General features: G+C 41.0%; 1 long non-coding RNA gene across 1 annotated transcript; it reads right to left on the reverse strand.

Moving 5' to 3' along the window:
* Window positions 1-283: 283 nt before the first annotated feature.
* On the reverse strand, window positions 284-7,472 carry LOC126764304 (uncharacterized). The gene is made up of 2 exons (XR_007667911.1): window positions 2,034-7,472; window positions 284-1,969 (listed from the first exon to the last, which is right to left on the reverse strand). It is a non-coding gene; the product is annotated as an uncharacterized LOC126764304 (long non-coding RNA).
* Between the last annotated feature and the right edge of the window lie 1,497 nt (window positions 7,473-8,969).

An 8,969-nucleotide genomic window follows, 5' to 3' on the forward strand; every position in this document is an offset into this window, starting at 1 on the left:
TATGGAAAATATAATTTTTGGGAAGAGGGATTCCAGTGATGACAAGAAATTTCATTTGGTCTGATCAGATGGTCTTCATTGATAATGAAGGGATTTGAGACGCCCACGGAATGTATGCCATAAACGTCTTTGCATTGTAAAATGCACCTATCCATGCAGCGAAGACAAAGGCGGTCTTTGACTCTCGTAAAATTCGACTATTGAAGTGTCCTGCCTTAAGTGCCGATTTGAATACGAGCGAGAATTTTTAGAGATTTCTTTCAAGCAAAATTTATTCACCTCATAATTTTGTTGTCGTTTATTACAAAAACTACAAAGAATGTTCTCTTAGTTTAAAAGTCGATAAAGAAAACATAAAAGTATATAAATCGCATGCGTCCGACAACGTCGTCTGTCCTCCCATGCCTGACTGTTCGGATCATCGTTCTTTATGACATTCCGCGCGGCCCCGACATCACGACAGGCGACTAAAGGCTCAGGGATTTATATTGTAATCTAAACATATCTGCAGTTCTCTTTAATATTAGTCGAAGAGTATTCGTCAAAATTGGGCGTCATTTTAAGTAATGTATTCTAATTGAAAAAAGTATGTACATACAAAGTTCCCAATACATTATCCGCGAACTTATTTTAATCAATTCTCTCATAGGGATAAGACTAGATAGATCGCTGTAGGACGTAACCTAATTTTAATCCAGGGTGTCAATTAATTCCATACCAAATGTTTAACAACATTTCACGCATTTCGGCCTCTGTCTATTTTTCTGTCTATAAATGCGTCTCCCTTCCCTCTTCAAATCTCGGTATGGAGATGTGCCTTCCGTCTATCACAACATGATCGATCTGGTTGGTGGCTTTTCGATCCGAAAGCAACCAGGTACCTTGATTAATTTTTTATGCTGGTATCTAGTATTACAGATAATCATATTTCGAATATTTTGAGGATATTGCTGAATTTACCGACCTTTGTGCCAAAGGAACCTTTTTTGTCCACCCTGACGTTAAAATCATCAAGCGCGATTTTAATATCGTCGCGGGCAGCTCTTATAAGTGCACTCCAAGCGCTCATAGAAGATACCTTTGTTTACATTGGAGAACTTCGTTTTAATGCGGATTGTGGCTAGACATTCATCCTCCGTCGTGAATACTAGAACTCGGCGGTCTCTTTCCCATTACGAATCCCATACCGACTTTGAGCTCCTTTATATAGACACTGTAGAAAATGCCAAAAGGCATTAGTCCTTGACCCGTCCGTATTCCAACGATGACTTCAACCCGCTGGGCAGCAGCACTTTACCAATTGAGGACCAGAGATTCCTGATGCATGCTTTTAAATCGTTATCCTTACCACGTTTGGAGGGGTTGTCGTCAAATGGTCTAAGACCGGAAGTCATGAGCTGCTTGGGCCATATGCAAAATAATCATTTCTGGCCATTCCATAGTGAATAGTGCTCGGAAAACTTTCCTCATTTTCGTGCCTATATCCTCCAATTGCTACAGATTAATTGCCGCTTGGCGGTCCATTAGAAAGTTTATGGACTTGATTGTTAAAGCAGATGCTCTCTTGGCAACTGCTGTCATGACCACAATTTCGGCCTAAAACCTGAATTTTAGAAGTTTAGTTTTAAACTGCTTTCTGCGTAAGGGTTCCTACAGAAGAAGCCCTTAGATCCGTCATTGAATATATAGATTTCCTCATTGAAACTGTCGATAACAGAAAAAATTGGTCCATTCTTCTCTATTGAAGAACTGTGGGGAAAACGTAATGTTTACTTCCTCAAAGGACTCTGAACTAGATGGTAAAGAATATAAGGTGAGCCCTATCACATGCAGACTCGAGGAATGAGTACGAGTGTTGGTTTATACCCATAACGATGACATCGCCTTCTGGAGTGTTGACACGATGGAACATATCCCACAATTCCGTATTCTGTTTAGCCAATATCATCAGTATCGACTCCTTAGGGACCTAGGAGTTAAAGATCAACCGAGAGACTACTCTTTCGAATGCCATATTAATTTTGAACACTGACCTTATTCGTTCGTCTGTGAACGGGGTTGGGACCCACAGAATTCCACACTTCCGTAATTTTATATTTGCTGTTTCCAAATATGCCTCGTCCAGCTTCAGGACTTTTCTCCAGATACTCAGCAAAATTTCCCACCTTTCTACGTATTTGTAGAAAATAACTGATTAAAATATTTAAAACAAAAATAAAAGTTGAAGTTCGCCAACACTTTTTTTGACGGTTTGAGCTGTTATCTATAATACCCAATATCAAAATTTCAACCAAATTACAGTGAGGTCGAAAACCGTAATAATTAAAAATAATTCATTATTAAAAGAATATTTGAAAAGAAAAAAAAACACACAATTCTTTTATTGTTAAGAGTTTGTGTTACTTCACTTTTAATTGATAATGTGGCCAAGCCTGTCAGTTTTTTTGACACATAACAGAACGCAGGTAGATTTTGATGATTCAATTAGAGAAACTGCATTCTCTACTAGCTATGCACACAGGAAGTGTTAGCAGTATTGTCGCAAATATATTTAAACGGAAATATATTAGTTAATTTAAACAAATATAATTTAAAACATCCAGTAATGTAGTTTTATGAACATTTTTTATCAATAGCTTGTCTTCGTTGCATACATCTTTTGCACCTATGTATGTACTATATATCCGTGAAGCAACGATGATTTAATGTCATTTCTAATCTTTTGCAATGTTCAAAAATGGCTATGTATAAAAAAGTTTGCAGCTGACAAATATTAAATAATTTTTTTTTTTTGGAACTGTATCGGTATCACACAGCAGGAGTCTGACAGACAAATAGCTGCTGATTGTCCTCAAAAGATACCCCGGGGTGTTTCTTGCCTCTACTGCCCTCAGTATATGAGGCTAGTATGCCGAGTTGAAAGCGTTTTTCACGTCAAGCGTAACCCCTGCGCAGTATTTTTTATCTCATTGCATCGGCTTTACCACCGGTTTGTTTGGCTTTTGAAGAAGAACCAGCCGCTGTTTCTTCCAAGTTTTCGGGAAAACTCCTTCATGTAGACATCGTGTCTAGAGTCTCTTGCTATGGTTGATGTCCATCAAGTCCAGGTACCTTTACGTTGCCAAATCTCTGCACCACATCCATAACCTTGGTATCGTTCTACTCGATTGGGGTTTCTGCGTTCGGAAAAGCGTTTTCACCACCTTTTCTAGAAAGATCGGACAGGTTGGTGCTTCACTTTTACCTCCTCTAATTTTCGCCATCTCTATTTTATGCGCGTCACCCCACGCATTCTCGTCCACCTTTTCCAATAGTTCTTTAAAACTTGAGGACTTACTTCTTTTGATAGCTTTCTTGAGTTCTTTATGTTTATTTTTGAAACTTTCTGGCAGTCTTGTATGGTGTGGCGTACCCTGGCTTCTTTGGCAGAGGCATCTCGCTTTATAGAATTCGCTTCTTAATTTGCTGATTTCCTCGTTCCACCAGTATGCGGACCTTTGGGTTATGTTGTGCCTTTTCCTACACATAGCAGCATCACAAGCCCTACTTATGTGCTTCATTAGTTTTTCAGCCTGTCGGTCAACGTTGATCGCACCATCTAGGTTCCCATCCAACATAAGCAACATATTGCAATTTTTAACGCTGGATCGAGTTTGTATTTGCTTGCAGATTTCCAGCAAGATGGCCAGGTGATCGCTATGTGTGTAAAAGTCGCACACTTTCCAATTCGCAGATCGAACCTGCGTGCTGCTGGCGAATGTAATATCTATTACCGATCGGCGTCCATTCTTTTCAAAAGAATTTCTACCGCCAGTATTGAGCAGTACGGTGTCGACGCCCCAACAAGGTTCCACTCCGCTGGTGTACGACACGAGTTGTGGGTGGAAGTCGTGTTACGCCTCCGCAATGGATGGGTGGCCGATTCATTTCGTGTAGCGAGCTGCCATGTAGAAGCGTGTGATGCGGCCTGTTAAAAATTAGCACCGCTCTCTTGACTCACAATCTGGAGTCGTATGAGTGTGCCAAAGGCAGTTTTGATAATGCCCGTGTGCTTGTGTAACTTGCTGCCGTTGCAAGGGTCGCATAGCCCTAAATAGGCCAGAATGGTGTAGACGATGTGGGCGGCGACAGATAGGCCATCTTATCCGATGGACCTCCGGCGTCGGTCGAGATCGGGTGCCACCACGAGGTGCGGGTGCAAGTACCATTGCAGGTACAAGTGCCGGCGTTGTTACCGGTGCAGCGGCCAGTACTGTTGCAACTGCAGCTCGGGGCGTTGGTACAAACTTGGTGCGTGGCACATTGGTAGCCGCCCGAGCGGTTGGCGTAGTTGCTACTGGCGTATCAACATCCAACTTAATCTGTATTGAGAAGATTGCTGATTATACATTTCTATCAGATAATTCGACATGGTGATCGTGCCACGATATGGGGCATGAATGTGTCGTCGTATTAATCAACCATTTTTTGTGTTCTTGGTTATTTTGTACGATTTGTTAATTTGAAACGTTGTTATGGGCGTATTTTCGTTTTATTGTTAAATTTAATGAATTTATTGTATCGCGATAATATCGGTTTGTTTATAGCGGTTTGCGGAATCGCGATCGTCAGTGGTTGGTAGAAAGTACAGCTTCACGAACGGTCTGATTAGCGTTCCGTTTTGCGTACGGAGATCAACGACTCGTATGTGATGGTTGGAGCCGTAATGTAGCATTTCCATGCGGCCAAGCCGCCCCTTGGTAGGGGGCAGACAAACATCATGGATGAGAACATAATCTCCAAGTTTAGGCGCTTTCTCAGGAGTCTTCCACCGGTATCTTTTGTGGAGATCCTTTATGTATTCGTCTTTCCATCGACGCCTGAAATTGTGATGGAGAATTTCAGTTCTTTCCCATCGATTTAATAGGGACAGCGACTTCACGCCTAGCTCAGGAATGGCCAGAATGGGTGCTCCTTTTAGAAAATGACCTAGAGTTAAGGCGGTGAAATTTGATGAGTCTTGCGATAGTACTGTGAGTAGCCGTGAATTGAGAACGGCTTCAATTCAATTTAATAACGTTGTGAACTCTTCATAATTGAATTTGTATTTCCATCTACCCACTTGAGGTGGGATTTGAAAATTTTTAAAGCTGATTCCCAAAATCGCCCATATGAGGAGCGCTTGGGATTATAAATTGTCAATTGATGCCTGAGCGGCGTACTTTTGTACAATGTAAGGTGACACTTGTTTTAGGAAATCCACAAACTGCTTTTCTGTGGCTCGTTGAGCTCCAATGAATGTTTTGCGTTATCGTCCATGATTTTTGATGTGTAGCGACGTCGAGCGACGAAGCGAGCAAATGCCTCGAGAAAACTCTCCGTCCTCAGATTACTACATAGCTCAAAGTATATGGCATTTGTGGGGAAACACAAAAAGATAGCCACATAGCCTTTCATGAGAGTGGGAGACCTTAACATGGACTCCTTTACCTGAAAAGCCCAGTGAAACACTTGTTGTGGTGAAAGGCAGAGTGTAATTGCAGCGTACAGGTGGAAGTGCTGCCATAATCTGCGTTCGCATCTTCTGCTTGTGCTTAGTGAAAATCTTGCACGTGAAGATGCACTTCTTGATTTGGGGCTTAAGACGGGGAATATAATACGCTTGGCGCACCATATGTTGCATGAGGCGATGTTCGGCGTGTAGTATTAATATGTGGATGTATTGGGGAATAATGTGGCAAATGGAGACCTCTCTAGAATTATTATGGGGTGGCGTTCGTTGTAGGTCTGGCTTGAAATAGCAAGCCCGCCATTGGCACGAAGAAGACCTTTCGTGTCCAGAAATGGGTTTAGAACTAACTCTTTTTATTAATCGGCTTCGATTCTCTTAGTAGTGATATATCGCGGCTGAAGTAGCGCACTTGTGTATATGCGATTAGTGCGACCTTTGCCTTTTGTAATTCTAGATGCGTCTCTATGTTGCATGAGAAATTATGTAATCCTTTGACTTTGCTTTTGAGTTGCTCGATAAATTTGAACATATAAGGAACTACTCTGAGAGCTCTTGGAAGCGATGAAAATCGATTAAGGATGTCGGCATCATCCAATAATGTATGAAACGTTGCGATTTTTCGACCTTCTGGTGCGATAATGTTGCGCATTGGGGATTGTGGCCAAGAGTCAGGAGATTCTATCAACCACCGGGGGCCATTCCACCAGAGAATGGTGATGGCAAGGTGCAGTGGCTTGCACCCTCTTGTACCTAGATCGGCAGGATTGTCAGCACTAGCTACGTGACGCCAAGTGGCTAATCCCACTAGGACAAGTATTTGAGACGTTCGATTAGAAATATACGTCTTCTATGCATGTGGTGGTTTTTCCAACCAGTCTAGTACAATTTCGGAATCGGACCATATATATAGTTTGCATTTTGTCATGTTTAAATGCATGGTGGAACCATGGCCCCTAATTTGGAAAGTAGTACAGCGCTACATAGCCAAGTCGTGGTAGATTTAGCGTTTTTAAAGGAGCCAATTTTGCTTTTGGTACTAATAAGTGGCTTATTGTCGTGGTTTCACTTTGCGGGCGCACATAGATAGTAGCGCAGTATGCCTTCTCAGAGGCGTCACAGAAGCCTCCATCGTGGAGTTTGTTTCTGGGAAATGTCATTCATATTGTTGGCGAACAGGGACCATTTTTTCAAGCGAAGAGGTTTCACTTGTTCCTCCTAATCGGTTCCATCTAGCCATAATTCTTGTATTAAGATTTTCGCTTGTATCATAATTGGCGAAAGCCATCCTGCGCGGTCGAAAAGTTTTGCCACCGATGATAAAATCTGTGTTTTTTGTTATGGCGGATAATGCGGCTATGGACTCAGTCGTGTATAAAAATTCGTCCGATATCGCATTCCATTGGATGCCTAGAGTTTTTGTTGTACTTTCCATTTTGGATATAAGGAAATTAGTGTCCAACAAATTTTCGTTTGGTATATTTGAGTATATTTGGGTGATTTGCGTAAATGGAAACCATGCGGATTTGAGGGCTTTTATTGCTTGTGATAAAGATTCGTATGCGTGTGGAATAGTGTGACTTCCCGACAAAATATCGTCTCCATATGTTTGAGTTTTTAACACTTCCGTTGCCAGAGGAAATACTGACTTTGTATTTTTTGTCAATTCGTGAAGTGTTCGGATGGCTAAATATGGTGCACAGTTAACGCCAAATGTAACTGTTTTTAATTTGAAGTCGCGTAATGGACTGTTGGGGGATTTTCGGAACATAATACGTTAAAAATCTTGGTCCTCTTAATGTATGACTATTTGACGATACATTTTTTCAATATCTCCATTAAATACGTATTTGAATATACGCCAATTTAATATCAGGAGCATCCCGTAAATAGGATATAATTTAGGGAATTCCTCGAGTTAGTGGTTTTTGAGGCATTTAAGGCAACTCTTACTTTTGTTATTTTTTGAATTAAAACTTCTTAGGCGACTTCGGAAAGGTTGCGTTAGACGTTTAACGCTTCAGTGGAGGGAGAATAGCGTTGAACGAAACCACAGAATTCACGCTGTGAAGAGAAATAAATATATGTATTATCGGGATATGAAGACGTAGCATCTATGCTTTAAGCAGAGAACTTAACTCCACGCACCCGCTTTTTTTCTCAGGCTTTACTACTGGGTGATGTGGCAGGTAAAAGGAGTAGTATTTGCCATTGACGACTTTTTCCCCTGGGTTTACTTCCTTCATGTGATCTAAATGGAGGTATTCTTCTAACACACCATCATACTCTGACTTGGGTTCACCTTTTTTAAGTAGGTTTCTTTCCATACTTAGAAACTGCTGTTTGCAGAGGTGCCAAAGTGACCTAAGGCGAGTGTGTTAGGAAATTTTAGCTTAAGTGGTAGTCGTACGACGTACCGACCATTTTCTGATCTAGTAGTTGTAGCTTCGTAAAAGTCCTCACAATACTGATCTTCAGGGGTTGTGACTGATGTGATCTTCTAATTCCCAAAATTTTTTCAATTATGAATTGAGGAAATCGTTCGAGATTTCCTCATTTGTTGTCATTGTTGTGACTGTCATTGTTGTGACTGGTTCCGCAACTAGTCCACTTAGGACATATCCGAAAATGGAATTTTGCGCCAGCAGAGGTTTTGTAATTTTCTCAATACTTTCGAGTATTATCTGTGGTATGAGATCGCTGCCTAATAGGAGATCTATTTGAGCGGGGATGTTGCAGTTTGGGTCTGCCAGCTTTAGGTGTGAAACCTTTTGCCGATGCTTGCTAGCTGATGATAGTTGGGTAGCATATTTGTTAATTGCGGTAAGACAATAGTCTCTACTTGTATGCGCTTATCCGCCTTATGGGAAATGAGGGTAATGGGGAAGATTTTATTTGAGTTTTGAACTACTCTTCCGCCCATTCCCGTGATTTCAAAATTGGTTAGTTTTGTTGGCAACTGTAGCCTGTTTTGTACCCTCGACGCTATAAATGATCGTTGGGATCCTTGGTCTATTAAGGCCCTGGGTATAAACAGTTCTCCTCGGTGTTCTATGGAGACGACTGCTGTGGGTAGTAGTCCCCTACTGTGATTTTCGCTATGTAGCGTTTGAGTTTGTTGTTGCAACTAAACCTGTTGCCCTTTATACGTTTGCGCTGTTTGGGGGTGAGCAGGTATAACTTGTTATATGTAACATTGAATGATGTCTTTTATGGCAGTATACACAATTAAATTTGCTCTCCAAATCTTTAAGCGTATGCGCATGTGACAAACAGTTGGTACATAATTTTTTCGTTCTTACAAAATTATTTCGATCGCTAAAATTAATTTTTTTGAATTCTTCGCCAGATTTGAGCTTGAGACTTCCTCTACAAAGTTCGCATGACGTTTGTTTATACTGTTCTTCACTAGTTTCTTTCTGAATTTTTGGTAAATTCATTAATATCGTCACTTGTTTCTCGATCAATATTCTTTCGTTTT

Source organism: Bactrocera neohumeralis, unplaced genomic scaffold (genome assembly GCF_024586455.1).
Source record: "Bactrocera neohumeralis isolate Rockhampton unplaced genomic scaffold, APGP_CSIRO_Bneo_wtdbg2-racon-allhic-juicebox.fasta_v2 cluster09, whole genome shotgun sequence".
NCBI lineage: Eukaryota > Metazoa > Arthropoda > Insecta > Diptera > Tephritidae > Bactrocera > Bactrocera neohumeralis.